Here is a 14543-nt window from a genome sequence, read left to right on the forward strand (position 1 = left end):
CAGGACGAGGCGGGTGGCTGAGTGGGGGGATCAGAGGGAGGCAGAGAGGGAAAGACCGCGGATTGGCCTAGCAGTGAAAGTCCTGCAGCATTAGCATTTGGTTGATTCCTACTTTAATGACATTTTGTTCCATTATCAAATTTATGATTAGCCTGACCAAAAATAGAAGGGATGCAGAGAAGACTTGGACATTGGGCATTTATTTTCCCACTGGTTTTAAGGTGATGAAATCTCTCACTTTGCCAGATTGTGCCTTTTTAGAGGAGAGGGGCAAGTGTATCAGCTCTCTGCAATACCTGTCAAAATCTCAAAGTAATTGGCACTTTGTCAAGGAGAGAAAATGTCTGTACTAACCCAGGCCCACACACCTGCACTTACACATGTTTGTGTGTATATGTATGCAAGTAGTCGAAAGACAGCTGCAATCTCCGTTTATAGGAATACAGTTCTTAAAAGTCAAAATGGTATTATTGGAATAATTATTTTTGTGTGAGAGACTGTAAACTAAGCCCCTTCCTATTTTTTGGAACTTTCCTACAATAAACTCATATTTCATCCATTCCCAATAATTGTATCTTTATCTCAGGATTGATAGTTGAACTCTATTTTTTGTGGTACAAAGTTTTCTTTTATTAGTAAATTTATTTCACTATTCACATGTTTTTCTACTATTTGAAAAACTCTGATCAACTTTCTTGACCAGAGATAACAGTGCGATAAAAGCAATTAGTACATATCAAGTAATCATGTCTTAATCATATCAATATTATTCTACTTATGCCTGTTCCAGAAAACTGAAAGCCAATTGTTTTGTAACCTTCCCAATTAAGTCTTCATGATGTATTAATCAGGAATAAAATAACTGTACTGAAGGGTCAAGCACAGGGAGATATATTATATAAGAATAAGGCAAGAATTTAGCCAAAGGATCAAATGGGCAATAAAGGAAACTATTCACTTTTGATTCCTCTCCATCTCAACTGTATCCTTTGCTTTTCAGTAGTCTCATTTTCATCTGTTTTAAGAGGAATGCATGTTGCAGTTATTTGCAATTGCACCATTAAAGATTTTATGCTGTGCATGTTAAAATTAAAAAGATATATGTACTGAGAGTCACTATGAATGTAATCAACTTGATTTAATACTAATAGGAAACAGTAAATGGAATTTATGACTTTAAAATAAGTGATTTTTTAAAAAACACAAGTACTTTGTGCATAATGGGAAAAAAATCTCAATCTGAAGAGTTTATTAGAGTCTAATCCCTCATCAGCAACGAAACCAGGGCTGCCCACCCAATAATCCGAACTGCCATTAAAATATTAAAAATAAATCTAATCGTCTCTTTATCCAAAATAAGCAACTTTTATATGGAGAGAAAATGTCTAACCCTTTTGGAAGAGAATTACTCCTAATGTTGCAAATGAAATTCAGTCAGGAGGGTGTAGCTGCATTTAAAATCAGATGAAACAGTAAAAGAGATAAAACATGACAAATTAAAAATATTCATTTATACACATTAAGTTTCCTCTAAAAAATTGTAGTATGCAAATGAGACTCCACTGATATTCTTATTCCCTGCTTGCTCAGGGGGGATCTGTTCAGACTTAGAATTTAAAAGGTGTGCATAGGATATTGAAAAAAAAAGTTATCCAAACTGGATGATGATTCTTATCTATTAAAAATCTATTCTTACATATGCATTGTACTTCCTTTGTTGCTGCCATATCTTCTTTAATGCCAGTCCCTGGGAAAATCCAGTGGAATGGATACTCTTAAGCTTTGATGATCCTTGAGTGATGGAGATCTTCCCTTCAGACTCAGTTTAGTTCTTGCTTGGTACTGAACTAACTGGGTGGCCTTAACTTATAGGGAAGGCTTAGATCAGGCTCTTTGTCCATCTATTGCAGTACTGTACTGTGATTGGCAGAAGGTCTTCATACTCTTAAGTCTTTGCTTTCTCATATTTAGCACCTGGAGAAGACTAATCAAATTATCCAAGTGAACCTGGCAAAGTAGATGCTTTATCTCTCGCTTATGCCTGTGTCCTTCCATCTCAGTTTTTCTGAGAGTGGGAGCCTTAATAATAGCACAAGTTTCTATTTGTGATCCCTTAAGCACAGTATTAGTGTTCTTCCTGAAATGTGCAGGATATCCAGGCGCTGGCTCTTCTGTTAGCACTGTTGACAATGGAAGATGTGGGCTGCTCTTCTTCTTGCTGACGATGATGATGTAGCACCTGACTTGTCTTGAGCTCCTCTCAGGCCTTTATCTGGCTGGACTTCACTCCCTAAGGGATCCCAGCAGCGCCTTTCCAACCTTTTAAAGTTTTTTTTCTTTTTCTTTTCTGCAACTCCTTCCAAATCAGTACAGTTCAGAAAATAGTTACGGATTCTAAATTGTCTGTTTCATCTCTGAATTCTAGATGGCTAATAAGAAAACCTGATTGGCACTAACAATCTATCTTATATTATTTTATTTTATTCTTAAAATCTTTCATGATGATTCAACTGCTACTAAACTTTAGTCATTATTTAAGACAGCATGGAAATTTGAGGCATAAACATCTATCTAGAATTGCTTCTGATATCATTTATTATGAGAGGTTGTTTTCTCTCACATTTGTTCACATCATTTAGCAGTTCTTTTCAAATTTATGTTTTGAAAAAGTTTGCAGAGTTTTTATTTGCTTTACCAAACAAGAGTAATTATGCAGCTAATAATAAGAATGAAAAATTAAAGTATTTACTCCTCAAGAATGCCATTCTAATTCATTAATGGTTTTAAATGTTAATTGTTTTTATTAAGCAAGCAAGTGCTGTACACCTCTTCCCACCTTAACAAATTATTATTGTTATTGTTGTTTTACAGAGAATCTGCACCTCTTGATGCCAGGCAAATTTTTCCAATTCCACAGAGAGAATTTTAATTAGTTGATTATTTCATTCTGACTTTTTCAATTTTAGTTTTGATTTTAATTGTTACAGGCAGATTTGCGGTTGCTTCCCTAGGAAATAACACTGAAGACCAATAGAAATGTTATTACTAATAAGTAGTAATATACAGAGTATTTCTAGTGAGCTACAATCACACTACTGTCATGAATATTGAGTCTGTATCACTATAACAGTTTGAGGAAGTGAATTCTATGATGGTAAAAAAATGATTACCTTGGATTCAAAGATTTACATAAGAGATTACAATTAAACCAGTGGAATATCTGGCTTTGTACAACTAGTATTCCTTCCTTCTCCCAAACTTAAAATACACATTTTAATTCCCAGACTTTAAAGCATTGTCAGGTAACATTTGTGGAAATGGATATAACCGTTAAAGAAAAAGAAATTGAAACCCACTGGAGTCTCAGAAATAGTTTAATGAAACTTAACACTAATAATTGGTATCTGTTTTGATTCTCAAGTGCTTTATAGTTATCCTTGCATTAGCTATGTGATAATGTAAAGGTCTGCAGTGATGAATATTTCATTTATGAACAGAGTACTTAGGTATGGTAACTCAATACTAAATGCATTGACTCCTCAGTTTTTTAACTGTTGCTACATTGGATATTGGGGTCACAAATCAACCTTCATGTGTTTTTGTGTCATCTATAAATAGATGTGCAGTTCCGTTAGTCATCTATCCATTGTTGCTAACATATTATTTTATGACAAAATAGTTACATTTTGCTTCTCTTTCCTTATATAAGCATGGGAAAATTCTGAAAGAAAACAATTAACATTTGATGTCAAACCTATGTGAGCAATGATTGTATCTGCTTTGAAGTGCCTTGTGATAGAACAATTAGGTTCAGAGAGACGATTTTAACCTAAGTCTTTAAAAGTAATTTTATATGAATTATTTTTAATTTATCAATATAATACATATTTAAATTATGCATAACTGATTGAAAATCATTGCTAGGAATTGTTCTTGACATTTTTTGAAGTCATACTGCAGTGTATTAAACTAGAGCTAAGTACAATGTACACTTTTACACTAAAAAAAACCTTGTGCCTTTTGGTTCATTAACACATTGACACAAGGCAACAGTGCAGCCATTTATATCAGTCATGCAGAAAATTTAGACTTTTCAAAATATTTCACATCTGAGAAGATAATTCAGTGCACTGTAGAACTATAGATGTTTGAATCTTGATTACTTTGATTTTAGGTGGATGGTCTGAAAGCTGTTACAACTCTAGTCTTTGTTGGTTGAAATGAAGTAATTTTTTAGATATTCAGTTATAGTAGTTTGGGCTGCAGTGATTAAGAACAATATGAATATTTCCTTTTGCCCAAAAATTGTTTTAAAAAGCTTCTTTAATTTTTCAAGCCTTTAAGATGAAATATTGTTTTAGATGGAAATTGCTTTGGTGCACTAGCACTATGTTCTAAGTAACAGGATCAACTCATTTTTTATTTCAGTTACAATGGTAAATCTGGAAACATATTTAATTAGGAAATTAAAGGGACCAAAAGTTGTAGATGACCATCATCTTTTCCAACCTCATACTTGTGCAGCCACATATTGATGCATTTATTGATTAATCCATATAATGTCATGCTATAACAATGATTTCTGTTAAATCCCAAAATCTTTAAATGCCTTAGCTTTCTTGCTTAGTCAGTTTACACAATACGAAGACTGCTCTACCACGTGAAAATGAAGTCTGCATAACTACAGTATAGACTTATTTGGACACTAGTTGGATTATTTTCCATGAGTAAATAATTGTTGTTTTTAACTGCATCAAATTTCTATACAAAGTCCTGTACAGTAATTAGCTATACAACTAAAATTCACAAGTTGCTTTGTGTATTTTCATGTACTTATTTATTTATTTATTATTTACACATGTACTGTGTAATTAAAAATTTTATAACTGTCAGTGTGACTGGTTTCACATGCTACTCCCTTAAAAATGGTCTAAAGTGAATAAAAAACAAAACCAGTTTCTGAACACTGAAATGAGATAAAAAAAATTACAGTCCCTCTCCCTCCGTGTAAGCTGCTTATTTTCCAGTACACAGAGGAAAAAGGTATTTTGTATAATTGGAAGAAGGAATATAGAATATATTGAAGGTCTTTTAAAAACAATTTCAGGAGGACAACATACAAAAGAAATTTCATTCCTGTAATTGTCTTCCCCTAATTTTTTAAAATAATATTTTCTACATTTGCATGCTGTCAGATTCATATGGTATTTGGTTTTCCAAAGCTTGAATTATACTATTATGTGATATAATAAGTACCAAGCTTTGGATGGTGCCATTTAGTATAAATTATTCCTGGGGCTTTTTAGAATATTAACACATATCACATTTAGTTTTCAAAGTTCTGAATTCTAAATAATAGATTAGACTTATTTTGTTTCACTATTAACTTGATTTGAAAATTGTAGTATACTATGTGTGGAAATTTGCATCTTGATACCTTTTCTCAAGCTAAATTGACCCTATGGCATAATCCAGACTTTAAAATTAATTTTAAGCAACCTGTTGCATGAAAGGTTTGAATGGATTTTGGGATTTTTACTTCAGATCAATTATTGGATGATAGTGATGATTTACAGGATTGGCAGGATTTACGATTAGAATATTTATTGACATCTCCATTTGAACCAGTGGCATTTTCAGCTTCAGAGACAAAACACCTGAATTATTAGAAGTAATCATTAAACCTAATGAGAGAAAAAAGCCCACAATTAGTCTTTATAAATACTTGTTATTGATAAACCAGTTTGACATGCACATTTGAAAGACTGAATGGAATAAGGAAGTAGAGCCCCATTTTGTCTGAAACATGAGAAACTTTTAAGGTCTGTATCAAAAATGTCAATAGATCTTCAGAGTGGTGTCAAGAAGGAGGCAACCCTCTAGTGTCAGGAAGGAAACAGACCCTTGAGTAGGACTTTTGCTCAGGATTGGTGCACTCATACCAGCATCACAGAGGAGGAGGCTTGGCTGCAGGCTCACCATTTTGACAAATGCAGCAGGCCAGGAGGAGTCATGATGTCAACCCCACCAGGTAGATCAGGCCAGGAAATCTATTCTGTAGGAAGATTAAAGCTACTTTTATTGAGAGTGGCTATAAAAACAGAACATTGCAAGTTTGTGCTGTACCTCCTCCCCTTCTTATTCACATGTGAATTAGAGAGGTGTCTGTCCAAGCCACTTCTGCATACTTTCTAGTTGTTTGGACTTAAGCTATGTTTTTCTCTTTGTTGCTTTGATAACAGATCTGGCCTATCTCTGTTAAGGTCATCTTCCTTGTGGACGCATGGTGGCAAAAAGGCTGGCAGTTGAAGCACGTTGATCCTCTAGCCAGAAGTGACAGTTTGAGGTGCTGCAGCGGTGAGTTGGGGCAGAGGGAGTGTGGTTGGGCAGAGGTGCAAGCATCAGACTCGCCTGAGCCCTGCAACTGCTGGGGGATCGACCCCCCCACCATTTGCAGCCAAACAGTAACTGCCTGTCTAGATCATTTTTTCACAAGATATAAATAGAATCAAACTTGATTTAATAACGGAAAAGAGAAAAGGTAAGAATTCATTTTAAGTAGTCACATGCAAAACATTCAGAGGCAGAGGGGAAAAACATAGAGCTGTTCAAAGCACAGGCAGCATCTGAAAAGTACCTCCAAGAAAAAAAATCATAAGGCTCTGAGCAGATTACAAGATGATAGATCTGCTACAAGATGATAGATCTGCTACTTTTTAAATAAAATCTGATATAAAAAGCTACGAATTTGCGTAAAACACAGGACTTTACCTGTATTGAGAGAAAAATAAATTTAAGGTTGAACCCCCCACATTCAAAGTAAAAGTAAACTTATGCAAAATAACTACCTAAACTTTCTTACATTTGATCAAAAATAACTGTTTTTCCTTAAACAGATCTCCCTCTCTCTATATATTCCTGGTGTCCCTTCTAGATCCCTGAGAGACTTCGTCCTTTAATTCTGAGGATTTTATGTATTTATGTATTTATTTTTTATCTTAATTCTGAGGATGCTGGAGAGCTTTGGTTCTCAATTTCTGCCTTTGTTTTAAAAAGACAAGTTGTTTTTCTTTCATGGGGAAAGGGAGGGTTTTGAGTAGTTTGACTTTGTTCATGACCCAGCACATGCAACCATCTCTCATGGAGATGTAGATTCTATGTACATTTGGCAGTCAATGAATTTGGGGTGGGAGCATGCCTACTCACCACAGCAGAAACTCATCTGAGAAAATGAACGATCAATATGGTCTATTTCAGACCATCTTGCCAGAGGTTTTTAGAGTGGTTGGCACTTTAGCTTAGATGTTTACTATAGCTGATTCAGAATGGATCATGCCTAAAGGCTGTTAAGTATATAGGCTATAGGTATGCTGGGAATGAAGCTCTCAGAAGTTGCAGATGGTATGACTTGACACCCTGCAATCCTCAAAACTGCAGACTTCACACATCTGGAAGACACCATGTTGGAGAAGGCTAATTTATGTTTTCACTTAGTGTTGAAATCTGTAATTCCTGAAAAGATACTCAGACTACTCTCTCAAACTGCAAGCAGAAATCTTTTGAGAAGTTGGCAATAAACTATTTTTTTCAGAAGAACAAAACTTGAATTTAAATCATCTTCAAAGCATTACAGACCTATACATAGCTTCTGTTTCCCTGGTCTACTTTCATTCTATGGAAAGGGGATGGAACACCTGCCTGGCCAATTTGTTTTAAAAAGACTATTAAAATACAGAGTATATGGGGCACCCCATTAAAAGAATCCAGCAGCCATAGTTGGGTTAAGCTACAGCTGCCAAACTCTTAATGCAGACTTATTCAACTAGGCATGCTCCAAAAACTATGCATTCCTAAGTTAGCATCAGAAGGTGAAACCAAAGCAATGACTGGCTGATTTTGCAACAGTTAAAAACAGTTGCTGTTTAGTTTCTTGCTCAGTGTAAAGTGCTGGTCCAAATTCTTTCCATGGGGCTGACTTGCTTTTTTCAAACAGTCAGACTTTCTTCCACCCAAGTAATCTGTTTTCCCAGTTAAAATGAAGCAGGGCTTGTGTGAGCTATTTTGTTATTTAAGTTACCAGAACTGTCTTGGAATGGATAGGTTTACTTCTGTGTGAATATGCCACACTCAACCAACAGCTAATTGTTGGAGGTACCAGCAAATCAGCATGCCTCATCGCATGTGGATGAGTTCTCTCTAGGATGCAAACTCTCTATATACAGTACTTCTGGAGGAAGCTGTTTGTTGCCCCTCCCACATTCCTCACTTCCTCCTTCTTCACCATCTGGGAAGGGATCATGCAGCTCCATCTCTTTCCATCTTGGGTCATGCAGTGGGCCTAGAATTCAGGAGGTTCCCCCTTTCTCCATGCAGCCTTCAGCAGCAATGAGGGCTGAGGGTCAATTCAGTTTAGGGAAAGAAAGAATCATCATTTTTCTATTGAAATGGATGTAACTGGACCAAATAAATCAGTAAGACTCTTTTTACTTACTTTTGAAACTACTTTGTCTAAGTGTATAATTCTTTATGCTTGGGTGGGCTAAATATGTAAGATCAATAACCTATATTTCTCTAATGTGCTCATTAATGCTATTTAAGATAATATTCTTTTTCTGTGCGCATCTTTCTCTGTGTTAAGCTCTGCTCCATTCAGTGGTCCTAGCTGTCCACTAATGGCTTCACTAATCACAGCTTAGCTATTGACTAGTAACTAAACGTATTGCTCCTCACAAGAAAAGAGTTGTGAGTAGGTGAAAGTAAAATAGCAAGTGCTTCTTCTATCCACCCTGGTGGCATATCTCCTGGCATGGCAATTTTGTGTTTTGGCTTCTTTACCCAGTCTTGCTGCATAGCTGCTACATGAGAAGAACAGAAGGTGGTGGCAGGATGAACAGGGTGTCCCTTCCAATGGCCTCACACATGCAGTACCATGCAGTACAGTAGTGTGAAATGCATCTGATTCTTCAAAGCCATTCATTGCTTGCAATGGTGATTCCACATTGACTTAAAACCTTGTGATTGCAGCAGGAGGAAATTGGGATCTAGAAGATGGCTAAGTATCCATCAGTAGCATCAACTGATCAGTGGTATCAACGGCATCAACTGAAGTGCCTTAGTGAATAGATCTAAATTCGCATCTAATAATGCTCTGGTAATATATGGAATTCTAAAGCAGCTTCATTCTGTGTCTTAGATGCTTTGCTTCAGGAGATTAAAAAAAAACTGAGAACTTAGGTAATTGTCCTACTGGTCTGAAATGTCATCCTTAATTAATGATCCTCATAGTTTTCTATACAGGCTGTCTATTGGAGAAGGTAGTTGTTCCTGATTACGTTTATGAGTTTATATTTTGACTCTATAATGTTCAATTTTTTAAGTACAGTGCATTGAGGTATTACCTTTTATATGAATTTATTTTAGATTTTATCAGCTATGATTTTAGATTCTATCAGCTATGATTAAAATAATTAAAGTGGCACCTTGCAACTCTCATATGTATATGTAACTTCACAATACCACAATCTAACCATATTTATCAATGTATGTCAGCACATGCAGAAACCAGATTAAATGAAGGAAAATATTAATCAAAGGATCCTAATTCTTAGTTTATTAAGTTATACAAAAAATGTTGACTTTGCTTGTAGATATTCTCAGCCACCTGGTAGTATGGAATTTAAATAAAGCTTTACAATATTTAATGAACTCGAGAATTAATGTGCTATTTTAATAATGCAGAAACATACTTATCTTCTTTTATGAGAAACTGGAAACATTATGAACACTTTCCTAGACACCCAAATTTACAAGAAAGGTGGGCCTATTAATTCTAGTATACATTCTAGTATGCCACCCTCTTTTTCCATAGACATGCAGTGGAAAGAATCACAGAAGAATCAATGTATGAAATTTTGACAGAAGATAAGTTCATACACAGTTTCATACATTGATTCTTAGCAAAAAAGTGGCTGAGAATGTGTAGACTCCCACCTGTATCATAGTGAATTAATGAACAAATCCTTATTGCTAATAGTGAGAAATAAAGTTAATGACATAAATGCCTGTCTCTCTAGCTTGCAAACAATTCAGTGAAACAGCAGGATATGTTTAGATATAGTATTTTTTTAAAAAAATCTGTTCTTTAGTTTGTAATGCAGTTATTTTACTTTTATTTATTTATTTATTTATTAATCAAATTTGTATAGCCGCCCATCTTACAGAAAAGCGACTCTGGACGGCTTACAACAATCCAGTAAAAACAACACATACATAAACAATCAGTATAAAAAATATAAAAATCAGTATTAAAAGATAAATATGATTAAAAAAACAAATATACAAACCCAAGGCAAGAGAGAATATGGATAGCTAACTCAACAATGGAGCCATCTAAGCATGTCTCCTGTTCCCTGGAGTGCCTGGTGCTGCCTAGATATGTTGGGCTTTAATTTCCATCAGCCCAAGACAGCATGGTAAACGCAGAAGCCTGTGATAGCATCGTCCAACTAGGAAGGAACAACATTGCTTATCCCTGCTATAGATAGAGACTGTACTTTCTGTTCTTGTGTTCCAAGAAATATATATATTGCCATGCGAGAGAAAAATTCTGTTTCTGAGTGTATAAAGTATTAGAAATCACTGCAGAAAATACAAAGTGAATACAGAGATTAAAGAAACAAATTACTGGTTAAAAGAGAAGTGTTCTTAAACTCATTGAATATGCACTGCACTATGACCCCTTTCTTTATTTGGCCCTACAAACTGTCTTGTAACTAATTTTCAGCAGCCTTTGAAACCTTCTTATATCAAACTCAGTACAAGAGTCAGAATTCCTAGTGGCTTTAATAAAAGTTAACCAGTGAACAAAACATATGTATGAGTCCATGGTTTGAGTATTTTTGTAACTGTCAGTAGGTAGAATTACTAATTTCTACTGTTAAAACAAAGATAATTTTTAAAATAGCAAAGCGATTAAATAGATGGCTTTGCTGGACACATCAAAAATGGCACAGTGGGAACTCATAGAGCTTATCAAAAACTGTTCTCTGAATCTGTCTCAAATTGTTGATTTCCAAATTTTGGGGGCTAAGGTAATGGGAATTGTTGTCTAACACACACAGGATATAAGTTTATAGAAGCCTGTACTGTTGTTGTTGTTGTTATTATTGTTATTTCACCCTTCTGCCTATAATCTGATTGATTATGTGGTAGTGTGTGATTTATAATTCATCCTTCAGGAAAATATTTTCCCAGTAAACTAAGTCATTTTAAGAAGAAAGTGTGCATCAAACTGCAAGAACTGCAGTTGTTATTTATCTGATTGTTAGGAAAACAGTAGCACTTTGTAATCGATAAAGCATATGAACTATTGGAGACTTGGAAAATTGCCAAGCTATTGCCAGGATCTACAGATTCATATTTAGAGGTTATTTGTTCTTTTTAAAATAATGTAGTATATCAGTATACTAGTATATAAGTATATTAGTATATAGTATATGAGTATATGAGTATATTAAATAATATACTTTAAATAGTATTTTTAAATAGTCATAAGAATCTTTGCTTCTATTTTCAGTCAACTCTATATATTTAGACCCCATGAGTATAGATCAAAAGGTGCAAATATGTGAATTAATGTCTGTTACAGAAGGCATATGAAGTTGGCAAGATTCATTTTCTCTTATGCTCATGTATTTTTTTTTTGGTGCTTTCAAATCAGGGCTGACTCCTGGGGACTGCTCGGACAAGTCCCTGCAGTTTCTTGGCAAGATTTTCAGAAGTGGTTTGCCATTGCCTCCTTCCTGGGGCTGAGAGAGAGTGACTGGTCCAGGATCATCCTGCTGGCTTCATGCCTAAGGCGGGACTAGAGCTCATGGTCTCCCATTTCTAGCCTGATGTCTTAACCACTACACCAGACTGGCTCTCTTATTTACTATAGCCTGTATTTATAATTTTGTAATACTTGAAGGAGCAAAAAGCATGTACATTGTTGACTACTTTATGGAAGCCTCTGCCTTGAAGTTACTGGTAGTTGAGTATTAGTGCTTAATTGGGGAAATGGAGGAGCAGTTGGAAGGTTTGTTAGTGTTGATGGACAGATAAGTTGGCAACAGGAGCAGATAAACTGTTCGAAGTCAGTGGAGTGAATATTGTCAAGGAAGGGGAATAGCTGCCTAGGGTCCCATAGGCCCAGGGGCCAACAGCATGTCCTTTGGTCTTAAAAAAGCCAGACCTGGTGTTATGGTACATGCATAACCAGAATCATCTAGGAATTTTCCAAGGATGGAACCATAGGTGGGGCACAGAGCAGCAGGTAGAAGCAGGCTGTGGGCTAGTGTGACAATTAGTATGGACTGGAGTGTACTGACTAACGTGATAAAGAGATATAGAAAACTCTAGCTATTCTTTGCCATCTAATAGCCATCTGGATTTTTCTACTGCAAATCTAATAGCACCAGCACCCACTTAACCTGCCTGCATTGCTCCATCTACAAGAGAGCAGTGTGAGCTGCCATTGCTGCTGTTTCTCCCTAAAAGCAACTTGTGGGTGCAATCCATGGGCACCAGAACAAATGAGAAGTTTGCCTTGGAACCCAGAGAGCTCTAAGTTATGCCCCTGTATGGGCCCTGGGTTTGTGTTGGAAGGTAAGAAGTGAGGGAAGGATGGTGCAAGGCAAGCAGTTTATGTGGATTGCCAGCTACTACACTTTTCTAACTTCTATGCACCTTTACAAAATTATTGGGCATATTTCTAATACTACCACAGGCCCAAATGAAGTCTTTAGTGTCACTTCAAAATCTTAGTAAAGCAGCATCTTCCTGTGCTGTTCAATGACTTTATAATGTAGATTAGATATTTCACTCATGGATGAAAGATTCAAAGTCATTTCTATGAGAGAAATATGCAGCATAGAGGTTACTTTTGTGAAGGAAATAATATGAACCATGTGAGTACTTTTTCACATATAGTAGTCATTTATTTAACAGACTTTGTTCTAGCAGACTTCAGACTTAATAGGCAAAATTTGCTGGATCAGAGTTCTGCCCAAATTTCAGACAATAATAGCACTGTTTGTTATTTAGCAAATCAGTCTGGATAATGTTCACTGCTTCCCCTGAAATGAGCATTCACCATTATCAGTAAAGAAGGGTTTCTGGTGGTTGGGTGCACCAAAAATCCCATTCACCAATTAACAGACATTCAGCTTTAACAGACAATCTTTTTCTCCATTCATCTGTTAAATTCAGGATTTACTGTAAAATGAATGCATAGGTATCTACGTAACTAAAGTTCCACACAATTCCAACAGGAAATTTGGTATTATAAAGTGACTCAGAGTGACAAGCAACAGATAAAACAGACAGTTTCCAAAGAGTTTATACAACTTAAGCATTAAAAAAAAAAGACAGCAGCTCAAAGATCCTGAAAAGCAGGAATATATAGTAAGCTGCACTTTCTAGTGTATCTTGAACATACTTTCTTTTGTTGTAAACATGACTTTAGTTTAAATAAATTGTGGGCAAGATGTTTAAAAATACACTCCTAAATGCTAAAATTAGGCTATATTTTTAAATTAAACATGGAGGTTCATGGATAACTGTAAACTTTTCTAATTAAAAAAAGCTTGTCTATGTTTACAAATTAAAGTCCATTTTTGTTTGAGTAGATACAAACACCATTTGAGTGAATATAACAGATACATAAAAAGAAAGCATAATGTTAATTCATTTTATCTTCCACTAAATTAAAAATAATGTATATTAATCTAAATGTGATCTAGTTATATTTAATTAAAATTCTAGATGCAATAATTCTGAATCCATTAAATCAAATTTAAATTGATTATGAAGATTACTGAAAATTTTTGAAAATTATTTCATTTTCAGTTGAAGTAAACACTATTAAATATATAATTCGTTTTAATGTATTTTATATATTTCCTTCAACATCTGATTTATTTTGCTATTAAAAAAAACCTTGCCCAATAGTCAAATTTATCTTTTTTTTCACTTATCCTATTGAAAAGTATATATAAAATTAGGACAGCACTGAATTTACATGATAAAGTCTAATTACTGCAAGTCAACAAACGAATTCAAGTACCTTTTTTGAAGGTGGACTAAATTAACTCTTTCTAGCTCTTACACACTCCTTCACATTTGCATTCAGCCAAAATGTTGACTGAACAAATAATCTAATATTCAAGGATAGCACCCATTCAGAGCAAAGCTCAAAGTGTCAGCATCGTCCAAAAACTCTAGACGACTCCTATGATTTTCATGATTTAATTTTCAATCTCTAATCGTCTCTCGTTAAGTCGCAGTTCTTTTAAAACACGCCTGTACGCACAATTTCGATTTTTCGGAAACGGTATAGGTGTGGGTGGCGGGAACTTCAGGTTATCCAAGCACTGTCCGCGAAAGTCAGAGCTAGAAACCAGCACCCTCTGCGGAGAGGTGCGTCTCCCCAGCAGTGAAGCCTTTTCTCCAGACAAGCGCCGCGCCCGCCACTCCAGCGACCCGTTTTAACAGTCAGGAGTCGG

This window comes from Candoia aspera, chromosome 1, assembly GCF_035149785.1.
Source record: "Candoia aspera isolate rCanAsp1 chromosome 1, rCanAsp1.hap2, whole genome shotgun sequence".
Lineage (NCBI taxonomy): Eukaryota > Metazoa > Chordata > Lepidosauria > Squamata > Boidae > Candoia > Candoia aspera.